Here is a 22,810-nt window from a genome sequence, read left to right on the forward strand (position 1 = left end):
TTTCCAAGTTGGGTCTTGCCATCAAAATGAGGACAAGCAGACCATTAAAACTGGTTTGGGTAAAACACAGAAGCTTCTACCTACCTACTTGCTAAAAACAAGAAATCAGATGTTATAGTCACTCCTGAGGATGAATTTTGAGCCAGATCTCTGACATAAAGTACTACCATGTCTGTTTGTACTATGAAAGCCTTTCTCATCTTCCATTTGACAAACCAAGATTTTCTGACTTTAAATATAATCAATAATGATTATGAGTTTTATTTAATGTGATTTGGTTACTGACCAAGAAAACAATCAATTTTAATTTTCAGTTTATCTCTGTAATACATAATGTAAGAATTTTCTATACCTTTTTTTGCCCTTTCAACATAAATCACAGGGAATAAAACCTTCAGTTCAATCAAAATTTGTGCTTCTTGATAGGCTTCCACATGCATTGTCTAATCATGTCAAATAAGCAGATGAAATAGATTCACTTAGTGAGTCTGGATAAGCAGGCAACAAAGGAGGAAGAAAAAGTAATCCCAAACCTCACAATAATGTAAATTGTCTGTTTTGATTTCATTCTGTAAGTGCCAAGATATGAGAAGTGGGCACTGAAATTATCATTAGATAAGTCTCCCAGAGTAAGAGTTAACTATTCTAAGTTAAGTCAGTTAAGACAGACTACACTATAAAGGGACAGGGGTTTTGGTGTACAAGTCTGAATGACAGAAACAGCCTGGACATGACAGTACAGAGCTCTCTGCAGGTTAAAGGATCCTCTTTCTTTGCCGGATGAAGACAACCTGAAACAGTAAAGAAGACACTTGCCTCCTCAGTCAGAGCACCATGGACATTAAAAATATTGGTAATATATGATTTCTTTTTCCTTTCTCTTCTTTATGTGACATTATGGGATACAGAGATCTGAAGCTTTGTGTTGAGTTTTGGTCAGGTCTAGGGGGTAAATACTTTTCTGTGTTAAATACACACATACAAAACACTTGGAAAGAAAATTTTTGGAGATTTTAGCTAAAACGTCTTTCTTTTTAACAGTAGTCAATTGATGCCGAATTGATTTTTGCCTTTTTTCTTTTATATATTCTCTATATTCTTTACACACATATTTGTAGCTATTAGTGTATTCGTAGCTAGCTCCAGTACTTTTCCCTAACTCTTCCCTACCCTGATAGGCAGAAAGACAAAACACATTCCAGAGACTCCAAACCCCAGGGGTCCAAGGTCCCTATCCTATCTTGGCTCTCTGGAGCCAAGGTAGAAACCAGCTCTTCAATACACATTTTCATAAACAAAGTTCAGCTCCTATCTAAAGGGGGGCTACAGAAGATGCGGAACCAAAAAGGGGGAATTGCTTCATCACTTATGCTTCTAATTGGTGATTCATGTAAATTATGCTAATTTGCTAAACTTATAAAACTGTATTCACCCCATGCAGGGGTGGGCATTTTCCATATCTGCCCCTTGGAGGCCTCCAATAAAGACCAGACTTTATATTACCTCCTATACTACTATTGTCTTGAAAGTGTGTTCTTTTATGCCTAGATCTTTAAGGCATCGAGTTAATACTTCACACACACAGAAAAGGAATTTTTTTGTTTGTTTTTGACTAGTATAGAAAGTATCAAAACATTAAAGATTACTTGATTTTGGAAAGGAAGGGTGTATGTAACACTGCTGATCAACCTTTGAAAGGTAAAATAATTGTAAAAATTGATAGGACTGAACCTAACTGGCTGTAAAAAACCCCACATTGGTTTTAAATTCCATTTGAAATAGGTAAGTTAGAAATGCAATAGTCCTAGGAAGAACCAGCCCCTTTATGACAACTTCCCAACACTCTGATCACCAGATTGTACATCAAAACACGTGGTGCATTGAACTTCTGCCAAAGAAAGTGGAAATAAAGCTGACTGGGAGATAAAGTTACCTGGGTGTGTTCAGGCTACTCAATAATTTGCTTCCCCAGTGCACTGTTGTGGGGACCCACCTAGTGAAACCATGAAGAATTGCACCAGTCCAGGACATGAAAGAAAGGAAAAACTGAGCCAAGGAGACAAATAACTGAACAATATAATTTAGAATATTCCAAGTGGTGAAACGTGGCAAGACGAGAGAGACCGCAAATTCCAGCCAACCTACAGTCACCATCTGGTATTGCTTTGTAACTCTCAGACAACTTGGTTTCAAAATCTGGTACAGCAGAAGCTTGCATTTAGGAGAATGGATTAATACATTTTGGTTTAACTCAAACTGGTGCACTGCCAGACGACATTTGGGACTTCTGCTCAGCATTACCAGCCTGAGCACTAACAAAACCTGGAGTTGGTCTTTGTAAAAACAAAATAATGGGTTTGTTAAAAAATACTAGAAGACATTTCCCTTTGTCTCTTCATTTATTTTTATTTTTAATTTGACTCTGTAGGATGAGCCATCATTTTATGTATTTGTCAAATCTTTAAGGCTTTATTCCTGCGATCACAAGGACTGGAGGTTTTCATTACAATGAAAGCTGAAATTTTTATCTTCTTTCTTTTGGCAACAAAGGTTGTAAGAACACCACCAGGATTGTTTGGTTTACAACAGATTTTTATGCAATGAAGTGCTGAAATGAAATTTTGTTACAGCCAATATTGATCTCTTCAAAGGGATTTTGCCCTCATTTCCTCATTTCCCTGTTCTCACTTATTTAATCCACAAGAGAACCAAAACTTTCATTAGTAAAAGATCGCCAAAATATGTATACATTAGAATCAGATACTTGGCTCAACCACTGGTATTTTCTCTTAATGATAAAAAATTATATACTCTTTTTTTTTTTTTTTTCCATCACAAGGGCATACAAAAAGGACTGAGTTTTGGTATTAATTTACTTATGAAAATAGTTTATAATACTCTTTTTCTGCTTGAATGAAGCAACAAGCACATTTTGTTCAGTCATCCTCTAAAAGAGAGTTGCAAATACTAAATATCCAGTTTAAACAGGTAATTTATAGTGCAGGAGCTCCCCGCCAAACTCTTCAAATCACCTGCTTTTGATTCTGCTCTTGTCTACACATATTAAGGTCATACATGGTTTGTGTGACTTTATTCATTGGAAAGTCCTGGATAATCAACACCACAGGACAACTTTCTAGCATCTAGAACTGCCACTTAAGTTTGGAGAAGAACCATCCATACCAGTTTAGAGGCAACAGGATTCTAATTTATCTTACCCCAATCACAGTTTTCTTCTCTCTTCCTTGCCAAGACTATTCCAAGAAAATCTCAACTTTTCTAAATCCTCCTTGTGCCAACCAGCATAATCTCAGACCTTGAAATATTTCCACTTCTCTCTCTTCTATCCTTTTCAAGATACTATTGCTACTTGCTAGCATTTCTCTAACAAATGATACTTTACTTAAAGTTCTACCTGAAATCCAGGGCTGCTGTAAGAGCATGTCCCAGCAGTCACTGCACTGCTACTTGGGACACAGGGACTCTGCTCAGGATTCTGGATTACACACAAGCATCAAGGCACAAAGGCCATACTTGATTTCTACCTGCCCAGCCACTGCTGTCCCTGAAGGTAAAGGGAGCAGGTATTACTGTCAGGGCACTGGTGCTTTGGAGCAGTGGTTTTTGACCCCAGTAATAGGAACAGAAATCCTTGCCCTCTAAGGCCTTCCTCTTTGGCTCAGTGCCTTCCATTCCTCCCTTCCCCTCTGCTGAAATAGTTCCTTTTCTCCTGTCCCCTCCCTGCTTCTTCCTCTTCTTAGCAGCCCCAAACAAGTAGAATTTTCAGTAGGAAGAAGACAGATGTGACCTGTGGTGACAGGAATTCCAACAGGGCTGCACAGGCAGATTTGGGGGTCCCTTAACCCTCACAATGCTCTCTATCAGAGACATCAGGGTGAAAAATGGAACTCCTTTCTCTGTGGCTCTCCAAAGCCTCTCCAACCTCCCTTCCATCTATAGCATCTATAAAATGCTGCTGAGCAGTTCCCCAGCTGGATCCCCATCACCATACAGCATCCTCTAACCCGTACTACTGAAAATGTTACCTAAACCTGAGTAGCTTACAGCTAATTCAGCTAATTCTAATACTACTGAAAATGTTACCTAAACCTGAGTAGCTTACAGTTAATTCTGCTTATTGCAAATGGCCGTTAGATGCTAAATGACATTGCTACCAATCCCTCTTCTGCAGCTTTGTGTCCTTACATAGCTTCCTGTACCTTTTACACATTCTTATCCTCTGTCAGTGCTTCAGGTGTTCTGTCCTGGTGTTTTGTCCTGCTCTGACCATGTACAATGTCTCAGCAGAAATACACCAGGGGGCATCTCACAGCTCGCACAGAATTCGCTTGCTATTAACATGCTGTTCCCTAAAACAGCACAATGTCTATTCAGGATAGATTTCTGTGGTATTGATCTTCCAATTTCACCATTTTCCTTAGGCAGTTCACTTCTTTCAGAGCTTGAAATTTTCAGATAGGGAAATAATGGTTCCCTCCAGTCATTAATTTAATTTAATAGGCCCCCAAATTACCTTAAGCATTTTAATCATACAGATCTTTTTCATGCTAAAATAAGGAGTAAATTTATACGTAACTGCACAGCTCTTGGGTTCTGTATGGACCAATTAGAATACTTATTTTCATTTTCATCATTTATTGAAATCAAGTTTATGACACTTCTAAAACTTGCATTTTAGAAATACTGTTTTTTACAGCCTACTTTAACATATTTCTCTGGTAAACCACAAGTTAGTGATGCAACAAAGAGTACGTTGCTGATGGGGATTCTTTTTCCTTGTTTTGCTTTTGATTTGCCTGGGAATTCTGAGAGAGGTCAGGCATCCCTGCTTGTAGTGATATTTAATTGTCTAACAAGAAACTGCGTTTGGCTGCAAGTGGTTCTAATCTAAACAGATAAAGTAGGCACAGGCAAGTATTTTATCAATATACTGTATGGGAGAAAGAATTTTATCAACATACTGTACATAACAAATGAAGACATCAAGCAGTAAATCCAGATTTATGGCAAGAGTGCCTTGAGGGAAAGTCATTTCTCCTAATTCTTGTCCTCTTAGCTATAGGAATATAATTTCCTCTGCAGTTTCTCACATGTGCATAAGGTAGGAAACGTAACTACTACTGAATTTCACATCTTCCTTGAAAAAACAATACAGAGATGAGGTTTACTGCAAACATATGTCAGGCCCCTGAAAAAGAAGAACTATTTAAAGTACAAGTTTCTAAATCACTGTCTGATTGTTCATGAAAATTGTCAAGCTGTGAAATTTTTTTAGGATGTGTTATAGAAACAGACAAGAAAGACAAATTGGATGGGGGGGGGGGAGGTAGAAGAAAAAGAAGAAGGGTACCACTCTGTGATCAAAACTGCTACAGAGAAGCAGGAACTACCCCTAGTTAGTACAAAGCAGCATAATTTTATAAAACCAGTGGGAAAAATAGATCTCAAGTGGAACTATGACTATTACTGGATAGTCATCCTTTGCTTGTTACACATACATCCTTTTTTTACGCGTTTCTCAGTTCTAGAAAAGTGAAAGCCCATCCCTGAGAATGCAGAAAAAAACCCTGTAGAGTGAAAAAAACCAAAAGGGCTCAGCATCCTGTTGTACAACAGCTTTAGGGCTAGAGGCTGAGGTATCTTTTTATGAAAGATTACACCTGCTGTAAGAAAAAATTACAAAGAAAAAAAAATACCTGTATAACAGAAATGCCACAATTCAGGGTTTGAGCCTTAGTCTCAGTTTGAACTCTATCTAACCTCTGTTTATGTGACATAACTAAAGGTTTTGTCAGACTTTTCAGGAAGTCTGAATATTTCTCACATTCTTACCTAGGAAAATGACATTTTAGAAGTTTTCATCAAAACAGGAAGACAGAGTGATGCAACAGAATAAGCACTGAAGGACTCAGTTCTATTTTTTTGTCTGTCACTGCTTTGTTGGATGACCTGGAACAAACAACTTCATCTTGCTGTGCTTTAACTTCCACATCTGTAAAAAGAAGATAATGAGACTCAGCTCCTCTGCAAATAAACCTTTTTCCTTCTCTTATCAGGGAGTTGAAACAACGATGGAAGGAAACTCTTGGTAGAGTTCTAATATAGTTCGTTGGTAAAAAGCCAATTGAATTAGGAGATTTCTTAGGTTTATGGGATTGTTTTCATTCTCAAACTTTGCAAAACAGTCCAAAGTGGAAAAGAAATCAGCCCAGGCTGGCCCAGACTCCAGAGCCTGTGAAGTGATCTGAGCACTGTTGAGCAACACTGGACAGAATGTTTAGCCAATTACCTCCCTCCACAGATTCCAAGGAAAGTTTTATTTCAGTAAAAAAAAATTCTAGAAAATGTAGCATCTCACTCCCAGATCTTAAGAGTGAGAACTTCTGAACATGAAAACCAGATGGAATTTAGTCAGCAACACCTCGAAGATAAAACACAACTCTTCCACAGTTCTGGAGAGACTCCACAGGAGAAGTTAAGAAGTGTTAAGAAGTACAGAAAAATAACACAGCCTGGGCTGAAAAATGAAGGAAAAAAATGTGAAGGGAATTGAAGAGAGCATGACAATACTACTCTGTATGCTCAGTGCTGCAATTCCTTGCTAAGGCAAAACAACTCTTAGCAAGATCCTCAGATCTATGAATTCTCCCAGGCACTGCATCTCATGCAACTGGCTCCTTCCTCATATTCCTGTGGATGTAAGGGACACATCACACATACTCATCATTCCAGCTCACTACTTGTTTCCTGCTTCATTAGCATGGGTTCATATATTTAGACGGTTTGTAGATCTTATCTGTGTCTTGTGTATGGGAAAAGGGAGAGAACCTGTTTATTGTAACATATTAGGTTTACTCTCGTCTCTTTCTGAGCACAACATTTGAGAGGTGCAGATGCTCTGCTGACACCAGCAATACTAAAAGGGAGTCTTTATTTTTATCATTTATTGCACTATCAAGGCATTCTGTCAATAAACAGCAAATGTGCAGGAGCACAGCTGGTGCCCAATGCAGTTTGAAAAGCACAAACACTCCTTCATAGCTTGTTGTAGGACATCCAAAAAAGAAACTCTTGAGCTTCCTGACTTGTTTTGTTAGAATTTTCATCAGCCCAAGAGGACAGCATTAGTGCTAAAAGTTTTTTAGTTCCAACAAGAAAATGTAAATAATTTGAAGCATGAGAGACTGAGGAAAAAACTTATTCAACATTCCAAAACTCATTTAATTATCATCTGGCTTTTCTAGTTATCCTTCTTTTTGATTTCTTTGCCCTGAATCTTAGCCTAAATTCTTCTTAGGCAAGTTCTGCTACTCTAACAAGATCTAACTGGTCAGATTCACAGATGACAGGGTGCAAAGCCTGTCATCATCCAGATTGGTTTTGATTTACCTTTGTGAAAAAATAAAAATCCCTTTCAGCTACAGGATCTAATGGCTTAAGAACTGGCCATTCTGGGTGTCAGCAGCAGTATCTGTGGTTGCCCCAGAACTCTCGGCCATTGGGTATCTTCCAGGCTTAGGGCGTCATGCAGCCGTGTTCCACGTGTCACTCCATAGCCGTGTACCATGATATACCACACTGTCACTAATCCTTCACACAAGCCTCATTACCAACAGATCTGAGTATTTTAGGATGGCTTTTTCATACATAATCTCTTGGATTCTTCCCCTAAATCAATACTTGCTGAATCAACTCACTGGTCTGACTAGCTAAGGAAACTTCAGGAAACAGCATTAAAAACTAAGCAATATTCCCTCTGTACAGCCTGGCAAAGCCTACAGATTCTGACACCTAGACTGAAGTGTCCCCATGCCGATGTCTTCATCTGCATACAAATTCCTCCTATAGTCGATACAGAACTACTCAATACAGTGATGAAGCTAAGAGCTATTCAGCTGTTCAGAATCCACTGATTGTACATATCTGCCTTGAGGTGGGCTGAACAGCTTGCTGTGCAACCATGAGCAGGGTTCAGCTTGCCAACCATCTGTGCTCAGAGACAACTGTGGTGGACTGAGATACCAACGACTTCCACATGAGATTTCAGACAGAACAGGCTTTTTAGGATACCTGCTGCTTCTTGGAGCAGGAGGCCAGGTAGAAAACTCCACAGTGCTTAAACTGGTACTCGATGCCTGCATTTATGTAACTAAATCCCACATCAATTCTCTGCTGAGTATAAAGGGAGCTTAGACATCTGGTTCACATGGAGACACCTACACACTGAAAACCAAATTTAGGTGCCTTAATCTGCTGGCTGAATCCACCCCTTTACTTGGAGATTTCTTCAGCTGGCAGCTGCATTAGCATTATGCTTAAGAGGCTTCAACTGACATTTTTCTCATTTCCATTTCTAATCCACTCATGAGAACATTTATACTTTTGGCCTCTCCAATACACTTGCAGCAATTTACAACTGTAACTCTAGAGAAAACATACTTTCTTTTGTTTCTTTTAAATTTATTGCCTGGAAATTTCACTCAGGACAACTAAATCTTAATGCTGTAAGAAACATAGAATTCACTTTCTCTATTACAATAGATTTTTTTGACCATTATCACATTCATGTTCATTCACAGTCTTTTTCCAAATTAAACCATTCAAGTGTATTCAAACACTTTTTTTTTTTTTAAGGAAGCCATTCCAGATCTCCAATCAGTTCATTGCTTTTCTCTGTACCTTTTGTGGTGCTTTAGGGAGAATTCCACACAATATTCAAGATGGGCAAGCATTTTTGATTTTATAAATCTTCCCATCTTGTTCTTTATTCCTGTCTTAACGTACTGAACATCCTTTTTGCTTTTTCACCTGCTCCAAAGCACAGAATTGATGCCTTCAATAGATGAACCACAAGATTCTTTCCTGAGTGCTCCTAATAGATTTAAGGGTATGTGGGGTGACCTTGTCCTACAGGCTTTTCCTTGGTGGTGGATAACAATCTATCCTGTTCAGACATCTGTTTTTGCAAAGCTATTTAGCATATAATCCCTTTGACATCTCCACCCACTGTCAAATTTGAGATATATGGCCCAAGATTTCAGAAGTACTTGAGAAGAGACAGCAGAACAGATAAGCCCATATACATATTCTGAGTTGTCATTTAACCTTATTTCCTTGGGAAAGCAGGCAAAAAAACATGTCAAGTGGTCTGCAGCAAAAGTAACAATAGGAAGGAAGAGGTTTGAGAGCACCCAGATAAATGTCCTGTTTCCTCAAACACTCCAAATAAACTCTCCAGCACTTACAAGGGCTTTTTTATGCCACACAAAACCAAAACCACTTAGAAACTCTAGTAGGGGGTGTGCAGACTGACTTCAGTCATAGACAGCCCATAGGCACACAGTTCTAACAGGAAACCAGTGAAACAAATGCAAGTCCTCTCAGTTATTGAAAGAACACTTGGAGTTTCCTCCAGTCTTCTCTATCACACCTGGTCAACAAGCACTACACATCAGCTGGGCAAATTTATTCTGAACAATTTGGATTTGGAAAAATAATACATGTTAATTCTGTTTGGTTTTGAGGACATTTGCCTCCTTTTTCACGAGGTAGATGGGTCAATCTAAGAAATGAGGCAGGATTTAAAGAATATCTTTGGTGGCTGACTGTCCTTTTCTCTTGTATAATTTCTGTGTCCAAGACATGTCAACAATGAAGAAGACATGAAATTTCAGTGCTTGAGTACATAGGGAACCCAAATTTTGACCTCAACCCACACTGACAGGATTATTTTGGGTTATGGCTACTTGCCAGGACTTTTATATGAGTTCTTGTCTCTTGCTGTGAGCACATAGGAAGTGGGTCAACTAGTTAACACTTTGGAGTTATCACAGATCTTATTAAGCAATTGGGCTGGACAGATTATCATTATCAGGAATTTTGAGAAGTGAAACACGTCTCAAAGACCTTACAGTAAATTACTCTAAAAAGTAGAGGTTTATTAATTCCATTAATAAAATGATAATCCAAGTACCAGGGAAACTCTTATAGATAAGAATTAAAAGAGATTAAATAGCTGGAATTACAAAGTGGGCAACAACTGGCCAAATTAGAAGGATTTCCAGGATAATGGTTCTGCAGAAAACAGATAGCATATGTGCTGAGGTTGCTTTTACCTAAAAGAGTTTAACACAAACTTGCAGTCCTTGGGCTAAATTATTGTAAGAGAGAGATCAAAGCTGATGTTAGCCATTATGAAGCAGGAATTCTGAAAAGCTGTCTGATGGGGGGCTGACTGTGTGGCTATCCCATTTAACTGTACCTTACTTTCATCTTGATCCCTGCTACCTCCTTGCCATCCACCTACTAACCCCTCAACAGGCTGTAACTCCTTTTTCTCTCACTGCAGCTTCTGATTATGGATTGCCTTTTGCCCTCTGTACTCTAACGCTGCAGCTACAGCTCTTTGACGGGTTCTGGGTTCTGCTCTACTTTTGTTATTATAAAGCACCTTGCCATAATCTCTGGATATTAGGGGCAACATCCACCCCAGAATGGGCTTGGATGTGTCAGCCCAGTTTAATTTCCACTTCAATAAAATAAAATCTGCCATCTTCCAGGTGTCACTCAGGAGCTCAAGTTCTGTAATCTCGGTATTTACAAAATAAGCTCCTGGTCTGACAATGAGTTTGTTCCTAAACCTCACCAAGGTTTATAAATCCAACATGCCTTCCAGTTTCACCACTTTTCCTGGAGAAAGGACACCTGCCAAGTCGGTCCTGCACAAAGATGGATCTGTGGTGTGGTGGGTTTAGCAAGCCAGTGGCTCGACCCTTTACTCTGAGTATCAAAGATCTGAGGTTTCAGCATGACTCTCCACCTGTGAGGATGTAAATCTTGTCACTATGGAAGCACATTAACAGCCAATCTCAGGTTATTTCAGTGTAGCTGTGGTAGATTTCTCTCTGCTATCTCCCTCTTCCAGCTGAAGAAACCATCCCCTCACATTCCACACAACAACTCAGACTATAGGGTCAGGGATCCATGGCTGGTCAGCCTAGACATCCTCCATCAGCCTGACCTACAATCCTTTTTTTCCCCTTCAAAGCCCCTGGACAAGTACAGGGTCTGGAGCATCTCATTTATGAGGGGAGACTGTGGGAGCTGGGCCTGTTCAGTCTAAAGACTGAGAAGGGATCTCATTAATACATAAAAATATCTCAGACACGGGTGCCAAGAGGATGGTGCTGGACTCTTTTTGCCAGCAACTCTTTGGTGCCCAGCAACAGGACAAGGAGCTATGGCCATAAACTGAAACACAAGAAGTTTCACTTCAACGTGAGAACGACCTTCTTTACAATGAGGGTGGCAGAGCACTGGAAGAGCTGCCCAGGGAGGTCATGGAGTCTCCCCTCTCTGGAGACATTCCAAACCCACCTGGACACACTCTTCTGTCCCCGGCTCCAGGTGACCCTGCCTTGGCAGGGGGGTTGGGCTGGATGGGATCTCCAGACATCCAATCCAAACAATTCTGTGACTCTGTACTTCCAGGGGCCACTTAAGGCCGAAAAGCCCGAAACAAATACCTTAAGGGGCTGGAAAAGGTTTTAATCGGCACAGAGAGCTGCCAGACACCGTGTAAGCCCGCAGGGACGAGCAGACATACACAGCAAATCTGAGGGGACGAGGGGAGCGAAACCCGCACATCCACAGCCCTGCACTCCTGACTGCCCTCACAGCTCGGCAAAAGGGACGCAGGACACATCCTCACAGCCCCTCGGCTCTGCCCCTCAGGGCTCGCCATGTTCTCCGGCCGCCCCTGCTCCGCCTGTCATGGCGGCTGCGGAGGAGGAGGAAGAGGAGGAGAATGGGGAGGAGAAGGAGGAGGAGGCAGCGGTCACATGGCGCGAGCGCCGCCACAGCGGGCGCGGGGCGGGCGAAGGGGCGATGCCGCCGCCGCGGTGAGTGCGGGGCTGTGCGGGACACGGGCCGTGGCGGCGGCGTGAGGGGAGGCGGCCCCGGCGGGGGAACCGGCGCCGGGGTGAGGGGCAGCCCGGGGGTGAGGAACGGGGCCAGCGGCGGTATTGGACTCTCTGTACACGGTGGCGTTTGGTCGTAGATTGGATTCGATGATCTCAGAGGTCTTTTCCAACCTAATTGATTGTGCGATTCTGTTTTCCCGCCTGCCCTGAGGCTGCGGTTCCTGAGCCCCAGCGGCGGGTCCGCTCCAAGACTGCCCCGGTTCGGGTCTCGGGTGAGATGACAGCGGGAGGCTGCCCCGGCCGGGTCCCCGCCTGACCCGGTCCCCTGCTGGGGGCTCCTGGTTTAACCTGACCCCGGGGGGAGACCGAGGAGCTGCAGCGGGTTGTGCTACACAGGATGGGAGATAACGTAATTACTGTTTTTTGTAGTCTTTAAGTGCACGTGAAGGGGCAGCAGCAGCACGCCTGCAGGTAGACTGAAACTCTGCAAATCTGACCCGAAATGTGAGGATCGGTACGTGTTGGTGTTGCTGGCGCTGCTCCGTTCATTGATTCGTTTGTAGGGCGAGATCAGACATTGCTTTTTGGAGCGCTGTGTGACCCCGTGGTGTATTAAAGCTTTATTATTTTTATGAAAGGGAAATTTATTTTAAAACCGTTTCTTCCCCCCTCTGCTCCCCCCTTGTTCTTCAGTTTATACTTGTATGCAACATTGAGGCTTCTCTCTTCCTTTTAGCAAGTATGTGTTATTCTTTGTGGCTGGTCTCCAGCCCTTCTAGTCAGTTCATTATTACCATGTGGTATTTTTCTTTTTTGTATGTGTGTGTTAAAGCTTATAAGGAAAGCTGTAGCAGAACATCCTGAAGCAAATGGACTGTCTCAAAGTTACTTGCAAGGCAGAATAAAGTTTCTCTGGTCCCTTGCTTGCAAGAAAACAGACAAATCTGAATAAGCCACCAAAAGCTCTGTGCTACTGGCAGTGGGGAGCTTAGCAGGTCAGAATTCTGTGCTGTGATGTGGTACTGGAAGCAAACATTGTGTTTAGAATCCACCTTTCCAGACAGCTGCTTCACCTTTGTTCACTTCCTCACAGGTGTCAGCCTTAAAACCGCTGTTGAAAGTTACTAGAGCACTGAAGCTCTCCATTACAGCATGTCTGCCAAGCTGTATCCTGAGGTGTTTTTAATATCAGTTGCAGGGCAGCTGCAGTAGACCTTGCCGAACTTTATTACATAATTAAAGTGCAGTCCCTGCTGTTCCAAAGAAAAAAATAAAATCTCATGACCTGACTTTGTCGCTGTTCTGTAAACCATCAGTGTTTTCTCCATTTGGTCCAGAGTATTTGGAGCATTGCTTTATATTTAAAGGAAGGGTGAAATCTCTCAGTTCCAGCACAGTGATTGTGCAGGTGGGCAGGGTTGTTAACACTGCTAACATGCTTTGTTTTTCCCTGGAAAATGCATTTCAACATAAGATCAAATGCCTTCTCTCTGTAGAAAGAGTACTCTGGTAGTCTGTAAGTGATATTAAGTATTCTTGCATGCTTTATGAGCTAGCTTTTTTTTTTCTTTCCTATGGATGTTATCTTAATAGGAAACTATACCCAGGTATTTCTGATTAGCTTAAGCTGATCCAAGTGCAGGCTGTGCCCAGGAAAGGATGGTACCAACCTCTTCCTGACAGTGTGTTTCTGCCATGCTACCCTGTAGAGGACCCCTAAATATGTGAAATAGTCCAGCTGGGATTCCTAGGCCTCATTTTAGACCAGCATAAATGGCCAGGTGGTTCCAGATAAGAGGCTTTTGATTAACAAGCAATTGGCCTCCCCCGGTAGAACCCTCTGAAGAACTGCATGCCTTCTGCATAAGCTTTTCCTCGTCTCTGGGTAAGATAAGCTCCTGCAGAGTTTTAGGAGCTCTTCTGCAGCAGGGAAGGAAAGAAATAACAGTGCAGCTCTAATGAGCCTTCGTCTCCCAGCCTCAGATGAGGATGCCAGCAGGCAAAGTGGCATTTGTTCTGCTGTAAGAGAGTCTGACTGCAGATTTCAGGGCCTGTGGCCTGGCTTCTACTATCTAATCACATTCTCAGAGGCTGGAAATCAATACTGCATTATGCATGGGAGTAACGTTGGATAGGGTTTCTGAAAAGCTTCTGTATGACAGTAGTTTATGAGAAGGGGTGAATCTGATCATCATTTTCATAGTGATGTAAAATAACAGTAGGTGTGATTGAAGCATTTTAGGAGGCAGAAAGCCCAGAAGCAGCAGGGCAAGGGAAATAAAGATAAATTATTGGTATTTTGAAAACTTATCTACACAAAGTAGGCTTCTTCACAGTAAGTGATGGAAACCCCAAGTTATTTAATGGTGGGTATAGGGCATGTGTGTAGTGTGGGGTCACATGGATGAGGTTAGAATTGTCTGAGCAGAAAGTAAAAGTGGGGATTTTGGATCTTCCAGTGAGAAAGAACAGGGTACTGTGGGGGTGAAAAGAACAGAGGCAGGATGGTTCTTTGGTTACATTCCTTGAAGGTCCTGTAGAACAGTTGCAGTCTGAGCAGCCAGCAAGCTGAGTTTGACAGCGTGGCAGCTGTGTGTTGATAACCTGAAGGAGAGAAGTAAAGGGAGATGTCCACTGAAGGGAAAAAGCAAAACTTCTAAGATTACATTAATTCTTTTTTGTGACTGTTGTTTGTCAACTTCCTAAACAGTTCCATCTGCCTGGCTAGGTGATACTACAGCTACAGGTATCCCCAAAATCAAGCAATTTCCTTTAGTACCATTCGTTCTGGAGAGATGTTGCTTGCTGTTGCAGAGCAAAAGTGAGTTCTCGTATTTCAAGTGCAGAAATGAATTTGTTTTTTCTTTCTCAAAAAGTATTACAGAGGTGAACTCTGATTCAATCCCTGTTAGAGTGTGGGAGGCAGATGAACTGTCTTCTTATCTAAAGTTTCCTTTCAAAACATATGGTGGTTTATGGAGATGAAAGCATCTGCTGTTGCAGCTACTGTGTTAATGTATAAAGTACTGTCAGTGGTAAGGCCTCAGCTGTTCAACCAGGGTTTTGCAGCATGAGTAAAAAGCATTTGTTTAGCTCTCTTTGTGTAAGTCAATAGTATGCACCACATCCTTCAGCCACGTTCTAGCATGTTTCTCATGTGAGTCAGCATTGTGTAAGAATTAGTGTAAATTCCCTGTTTGAAAACTCTGTAAAAACTAGAAATACATTGCAGCAAAAAAGGCGGAAAAATAGGAAGCTGATTGTACTGTTTCATTCCAGAATTGACTTCAAGTATACTAAATTTCTGATATTTTGTTGTAGGAACTTCTGAACTTATTCACTGAGATGTGAAAATATGCTAAGTCTGTAGATTGAATAATTGATGGTGTTACTGAAATGTAGAGTACGAAGTGAAGTGCCTGTAAAAGTGTGTTGCATGTTTTGTATCTCAGCCTTTTCTTGTGCAGTCTGGCTTGGCAGCCTGATCCTTCGCATGTTTGAAACTGGAACACAGTGCTCAGGGGTGAATCAGCTTTTCCACTGCTGACGCTGATTAGAGACCCCTGATGCAGGACCCTCAGGATTTGGTGCTGCCTGCTCTGTGCTTTAGAGTGTGAGCAAGAAGAAATTGTGCAGGCCAGGGAGGAGTCCAGAGCCAATATCCAATATCCCATAGTGCTCGTGGGCCTTTGATGTCTTTGTGGCTCCAAGTTCAGTTGGGAGCAGGTGAGCTGTTGTGGTTTTCTGTCTCATGGCAGTAGTGCCGTTGCAAGTTCTGCATTTCTGAGCCTGAAGTTTGCTCTGACTGACAAGTTTTACCTTATCAGCTCTGCTACAGAGACTGTTCACATTCGTGCTCCAGCCTCTCTTGCCATGGAACAGGACAAAAGTAACTCTTGCTGCTCAAGAGGGAAGGAATATGTGCACGAAGAAATGCTGCAGAGTGGCTGTTTGGGGGGTAACTGCCCACCTGCAATAACTTTTTGTCACTCCTAAGACTTCAACTATGGAGACACTGCACCATTTAAGAAGTCAGATTTTAAATTGACAGGCTAAGCTAATAAACTTGCAGAGGCATGCTGAAAGGAAGGTACCTCAGTGAAGGGTTGCTATGTGCCAAACTGATTTAAGCAAATACTTAATGAATAATAGAAGCATGTTCGTGGAGGTCTTCTTAGTTTGTGTAAAACCATCCAAATGTTGCTTGGCTAAATGACACATTTTCTTGTGCAGACAAGGATTAAATTGGGTGCTTTAAACCTTGGAGGTGGCCTTAATTAAAACACAGATACTTTTCCAGGAAGCACAAACTATCCTGTTTTGATTCAAAACCTCTCATGAATCAATCTTTGTATGTATTTTGACTATTTTGCGAATTCCTGAAGCATAACATCAAGAACAAAGGATGCCACTGTCTCTAATACTTCTCATATTTGTTATTGAGTATGTTTTCTAGAAGTGTTTCCTTTAGTTTTCCATTTCCTGGAATACCTTAATTTTGTCAGTTAGCATGTATCTCTTATCTCTGGTGTCAGCAGATGTCGAGACTCATCACCCATGAACCAAGAGGCGGCCAAGTTTTGGATTGCACATTAACCTTCTGTGCAAGCAGAGTGTTGGGAGGCATGGCTCCTACTGAAGTGGGAAAATGTATTTTTGGTCTGCTATTCATTTTGTTGCAACATCCGTGATTTCAACATCAAAATCCAGTTTCCCATCAGAAACACTGGCAATAGATAAGTAGAAGAAAAGTGACCAAGAGGGGATGGAAAAGGAGTGGTACACAGCTCTTTCCTCAAAGGGATTTCTTGGGAGAAGGAAAGATTGAGTCTGTAAGATCACGGAGAAGGAATGAAAGACTAAGAAAATTAATTTTTGGCGTAACTTAGAACGTAGAAGTTTGCTCTCCTTACAGGCAGTGTACGATCTATTTCTGCTATTGACTTCTTTTAATCCAACAATTAAACTATTTGCCTTAATGCATCAGGAGAGAGCAGAGACATTGAGTTGATGAGAATCTCATCAAAATCTGCAGCAAAACAAGTACTTCAACCAGTGTGTCCCTTGGCTCGATCTGGTACTTGTCCTGGTGCAGTCAGGGAGTTGGAGAGAGAACACAAAGTATGTTTATATTCTTAGGATTACTCTCTTTTATTAATGTCTGGAGACATTTGTGAGAGGATAAAAGACATAGAGAAAAACCTGTGTGCAGAAAATACTTTAAACTTCTGATGAGAAAATGAATCCAAAGCAAGAAGATTGCAGGGTTTTGGTTTATCTCAGAATTTCTTACTGGGGAAAAAATGAAAGTTCCAAATGGCGTGGATACTGCAGACTTTGTGCTAAAGCTTGGAGTGAAAAACTCCAAGTGATGTTTGTTTCTAGACATGAGAAATGCAGATGGACATTGAATTCAACTCATGCTTTTGGTATTTTTTCCCTTCTACTTTTTTTTTAAAAATGGCCATCCACATGGAAAAACACAGGGCATGGTATATTGAGGAAATCTCTAAGAAGGTGCCATCTCTTAATAGCATGGAGAAATATAACAGGGTTAAGAACTCTGAGCAGTTTAGAATGAGTTAAATATTTTCCTGTTAGAGGCAATCTAGGGATTTAAACTGTAACTTGTTTTAACCTCACTCCTAATTCTGGGGCTACATTTCATCTATTGTTTATAATTTTGTTTGTTTGGTTTTTGTTGTTTGGGGTTTTTTTTAAACAAATAAAGCCTTATGCTTATATCAGTTACTCAGGCTCTATAAAGATGTTTGATCCTGTTCTGACTGAAAAAAGTATTTCTATGTAAATTTCTGCCTATTGAAAAGGAAAACCCTGCAGAAGGAGAAATGAAGTAGATTTGTATGATTTGTGGGGAGTAGGCGCGGAGATTTAGGAATTCTGTAATCTGATGCTGCAGCATAAGATGCAATGTAACCATTCTCATTAAGTAGTTTCCAATTCTGTAGTACAAATAGTAACATAATTGCAGTGGATTTGCATTTTATATATGTTCCGGTAGAGTCTTTGGAAGTTTCTAGTGTGAGTCGGCAGATGCCTTTTATGTCTTTTTTTGTATCCAGCTGTTGATTTCAGTACTGAGTTCTGCACAAGTGGATGGTAGATATCTTCTGGGAGCTACTGCAGAACTTGTGCCAAGTGCAGTTTCCATGGTTAGTAGTCACAGGTTTAAAACAAACTGGTCAACCTCACTTTTTACCACTGTCCTACTCAAAAGTACTTTAGTGAGGTCTGTTTTGTTGACAGACCTGCTGCCAGCTTTTTTTGTCAGGAGGGTTGCACAAGTGAAGTCTGATTTTTTTTTTTTTTCCCCCTCATTTTTTTAAGAATTAGAAAATGTGCTTTTGCATTTGTTGTAAAAGACTGGAAAAAAGCCCAAAGCACTTCTGTTGAAAATTTCTGAAGATGAATAGAATGCGTACCTAGAAAATTTCTGTCAAAATATGGAAATATCATGAAGTTACTAGTGATTTGGAAAATGGCGAGTAAAGGAATTTTTGTACAACTTAATGATTATTTTCTCTAGCATTATTATTGTCCAGTCATGATGAAGAATGCCACTGATTGATTATGTGAGTGGCAGGAAAATGACCATGAGTATATTGCCAAATCGATGGATTGATATGGATCATGCATCAGCTGAAAAAACATAATAAAAGAGATGTGAAAAATAATTGCAAACAAAAATATATTGATGCTTTTGGGGCAGTATATGCAGGCAAAAGAGTGCATGCAGCATTGGTGTCCTCAGACCCATCCAAACTGGGCTGTTTTCCTAGCGAAATCTGTGCCTGTTACCCTATTCCCAGTCAGGACTTGCAAGCAACAAAGTGTTAAGTTTCTGGCTCAGCGGTTCATTGTTCACTGGGAATGAAGACACCGACTGGATCTGCAGTCAATGTGCTCTCCTGTGTAACCTTGCACTGCTTTAGTGCCGACTCCTCTGGAGAAAGGTGAGGGTTCTACAGTTCAGCTGTTCCTGTAGAAGTGTCGCTAATCTAATTATTTTGCATGAATCTGCGTTTTTGTTGTTATTTCGGTGAGCTTTGCAGGCATAAAATGTGAGGAACAGCTAAGCAGATTTTAAACATTTAGAAAAGGTATTAAGCAGCTTATTTGTGTGTAGTTGACCTTGTAAGCTCTCTTACATTCTGCGTTTGTATATAGTGCTGAAGGGTTGTTAAACTAATATTTAGATGCATGAATCTTTAATGTGAGGGATGCATTGAAGAACAACTTGTGGGGTGTTTAACCTTGCTGTTTGCTAAGCTCTGTGAAGAAGGAAGGGCTATATTGCAAAATGCATTTCTTTGGAGACATTCTGGCTTCTTTCAGAGCTGGTTTTACTGATGAAAAGAAAATCTCGCTGTTTGAATTAGTAGAAAGTATTTATTAGCAACAAAAAAGGCAGAAGGTATTTTTAGGACTCCGGGAATGGCATGACATGTATTTGTGTGCCAGATGGCTTAAAGGAACATGCAGCTGAGCAGCCTACAGAGCGTTTGTCAGGGGGATAGGTAAGAATTTCTTTCTTATAATTGTGCTTTGGGAAATAAGAAGGATTTTTGTGGAGGGGAATGAGGATACTGCAGCAGCATGAAACTGTCTACTGTATTGCACTTATTTACCCAGAATTGGGCACTAGGATTTTGGTAAGATCACATTTCTAATCCAAGAGTACTTGTTTTCTCCAAGCAGGCTGGACTATTATGTTACTTTTCTTGATGCAGCATTGTACCACTGGTTGTAACTAAACCGGGTATTCTTTTCAGCTGTTGGTTAACATGAGATCCTGGCTTAAACAAGTTTTTCTTTCCAAAACTTGTAACTGCTTTTTCCACTAAAATTGTGTCCTTAAATTAGAGTCCTCATTAAATATTCTCTCTTCATGGAGTGGAGTAATACGTGGGGAGAAAGGTACCCTTTATCAGTAAGGAAAAAACCCAGTATGTTTTATTGTTGACAAAAAGGTGGAAGGTGTTAGGGCAGAAGATACTTGAGCATTTCTTTAAGGGAGCTTTTGAAATGCAAGTGGATAAAGGAGGAATTTCACATTTTTATTATAAAAAAGCCAAAGTGTTTGCATACACTCTGGTATGGCAGCCTACTTAAGTAAAGATTTTTTTTACTGGAGTTGAGAAATTCCAAAAAGCTTGGTAAGCAAAGTTATGTTACTAGAGGAGGCGTTTTAATGTATAGTTCACAGATTTGAAAATGATACTGTGCAATATTTAGATATCTCTTGTTAAAGCCCAAAAACTGAAATACAAATCAGTATATGAGTGAGTCATTTGACACAGGAAAAATAGTAAGGACTCAGAACCTAAAGACCTAAGAAGATGAATTATTAAATTTGTCCTAAAACACTTAAAGCTTTTCAGACTTCATATAGTCAGAGTATAGTTTCATAGGTCTTGAACGATTCATGCAACTAATCTACGTGCCTTTCTTTATCTTTAAAATATAATGAATATTATTGGTATTTTAAGATTATCTGTAAACTGTTGCTCAAGATTTTGTATTCATTCCAGGAGGATTTATTTTAGGTGGCATGACAGGGATTTGTGTATCTATGCTGAAATGACTAAACTGTTGGCTCTCAAAGCTTTGAAAGTTGAATTTAGAAGGGACTTGCAGAGGCTAATTAAAAATAGATCTTAATGTGTCATCCATCTCATTAAAATGAATGGGAACAGTGGTCTTATGCAAGAGGACCTGTGGTCCACAGGATATTTCTGTGAATGAGAGTTGGTGTGACTGAACGTTAACATTAACATGATTTAACATTAGTCTTTTTTAGTTCTTTCTTTCTCCTACCTTGCACCTCACTAAATAGCCTGGGTCTGTTTTCTTGGTAACATCTCTGTAGGTAGCAACAGGCTGCTATTTAATTCTCATCCCAAAGCCATCTCTTCTGCAGGCTGAAGGAGCCCAGCATGCTCAGTTCTCAGAGGGCAAGTGTTCCAGCCTGTGACCAATCTAGGTGGCCCTTCACTGAACTCACTCCAGTTTTCTGATGTCTGTCTTGCACTGGCAAATCCCTCCTTAGGTGCTGTCCTCTGCCTGTGGTCTCAGGGAGCAGTGGAATTGCACCCCTGCATCAGCTGGCTGTGCTCCTGTGGGTTCATCGCTCAGCTCTCCTTGCTGCAGGGTTGTGCTTAGCCAGACCTTGGCTGGTCCTTCTCTGCAGAGCTGTTCCTCAGGCTGTGCCAGCAGCCACGGAAGTGGTCTGTCCCAGGTGCAGGACTTGGCATCTGTCCTTGCTGAATGTCATGATTTAGATTCCTATAGGCCCAACCTGTCTTTGCATGAGTAGTTACCTGCCTGTATTCTGTCAAAAAGAGCCACTTAATTCATAAAGCGCAATCACCCATCCCTCTGTAAGGTCAAAAATTAATGGTTGTTTTTAATTAAAAACAAACTGGCAGGTAGATTCAATTTAGTAATAAAACAATCCTGTTGGACTTTTTTTAAGAAGGAGTTAAATTGGCTTGTGCTTAGATTCTGGAGCACACAAAACACTTTATTTTGAAGTGTCTACTACTTTTGTTCTGGCTGTGTGGATGTCGCTCCTAGTGATGTGTGTTGGATCTGAAACAAAAGCTGCCCGAAGTGTCCCTTTTTAATCTTGCTGGTCTATTAACTGTGACTTTCCCAGAAGAGAGAGATTGTAATGGAAAGATTGCCTGGAAAAAAATAATTCTTGTGAAAGAGCAGAAGGTGTGTGAATGACATGTCTGTGTATTATTGCAGTTCTACTTCTTCCTAACCTGGCTTCTGTTCATTGCACTGTTAATGCTGTTGTTTGATAGAGATTCAACCAGTATTGGAAAGCCTATTCATGGGTAGCTATAACATGTTGGAGGCCAAGAAATGTAGAAAGAGTTAAGGCTGTTAAAAAACCAAAGTTGCATTTGTGAGTAGTGTTATTTTATATTTGTGTGTTCTGCTCTCTTCAAAAAATAAGAAAGTAAAAATTAGAAGCATCTATAGAAGATCATGCAGCAAATTATCCTAATACTCTGTAGCAAGATAAAGTAGTTCAATGGTTTGGGTTTTTTTTACTGGAATGCTTTTTAAAAATAAAGATTGTACACATCTGTTCCTTGCCTCAGTATAGTTCCAAAATACACAGGTATTCTTGCAGGGGACCTGGGTGGTATGAGTTGTGTGTCTGTCTTTTCCTTTTTTTTTTTTTTTTTTTTTAGAGGAAAAGCTGTTCTTGGAAAAATTACAAGTAGACTTTAAGGTTTTCTCAAATAACTTTTACTCCTATTTCAAAAATCTTGAGGTTAGTCTGATCCTCTGTTTGACCTCTGACAAACATGAGTTCTGGCACAGTTATGAAATATCTACTCATATGGTGTGTTTACTAAACTGTTGAGGTTAATCCAAGCAGATGTCAGTGCTTAAGCAGTGGCAGGTCATAGAGTCTGTAGCAAATATTGCTCATTAAGCCAAAATATTGTGGAGTGTGGTTGACGTTTTTGCTTCCTTTAAAAATATCCAAGGCCAACACATTGGGCCAGTGTTACTGAGAGCTGCACAGGTTGCTAACAACAAATCCTGCTGGACTGTTGGGGGGAATACAGTTGTATCCTTGTTGGGCCAGTTATTAAATGAATGTAAATGTTCCCGGGTTTGATGTATGAAATGAATGTCATGGTGGTGGTGTAAGGCTGCTAAAAGAAGCTACTGTGAGATGAAATGCCTCTTGCACAGTGAGTTCTGCAGCTCAGGTCTGGCAGGTGGGCTCCCGGAGAGTTTTTCAGCTTTGGGATTGATTGAATTTGAGAGACATTTACTGAGTTACTAATATTTAACCTTTATAGTTCTCTTAAAAAAAA

General features: G+C 40.6%; 1 protein-coding gene across 3 annotated transcripts in view; it reads left to right on the top strand.

The window, feature by feature from the left end:
* Positions 1 to 11,837: 11,837 nt before the first annotated feature.
* The window catches only part of GALNT11 (polypeptide N-acetylgalactosaminyltransferase 11), a 55,384-nt gene continuing 44,411 nt past the window's right edge, over positions 11,838 to 22,810 (top strand). The window contains exon 1 of one of the 3 annotated variants that reach the window (XM_032098843.1): positions 11,838 to 11,921. The gene's annotated coding sequence lies outside the window, so the exon portion shown is untranslated. Of the gene's footprint in view, positions 12,002 to 18,812; positions 18,917 to 22,810 lie in introns of those variants that run through there. The other 2 variants (XM_032098859.1, XM_032098850.1) reach the window with 2 other exon arrangements.

This window comes from Corvus moneduloides, chromosome 1 (assembly GCF_009650955.1).
Source record: "Corvus moneduloides isolate bCorMon1 chromosome 1, bCorMon1.pri, whole genome shotgun sequence".
Taxonomy (NCBI): Eukaryota; Metazoa; Chordata; class Aves; order Passeriformes; family Corvidae; genus Corvus; species Corvus moneduloides.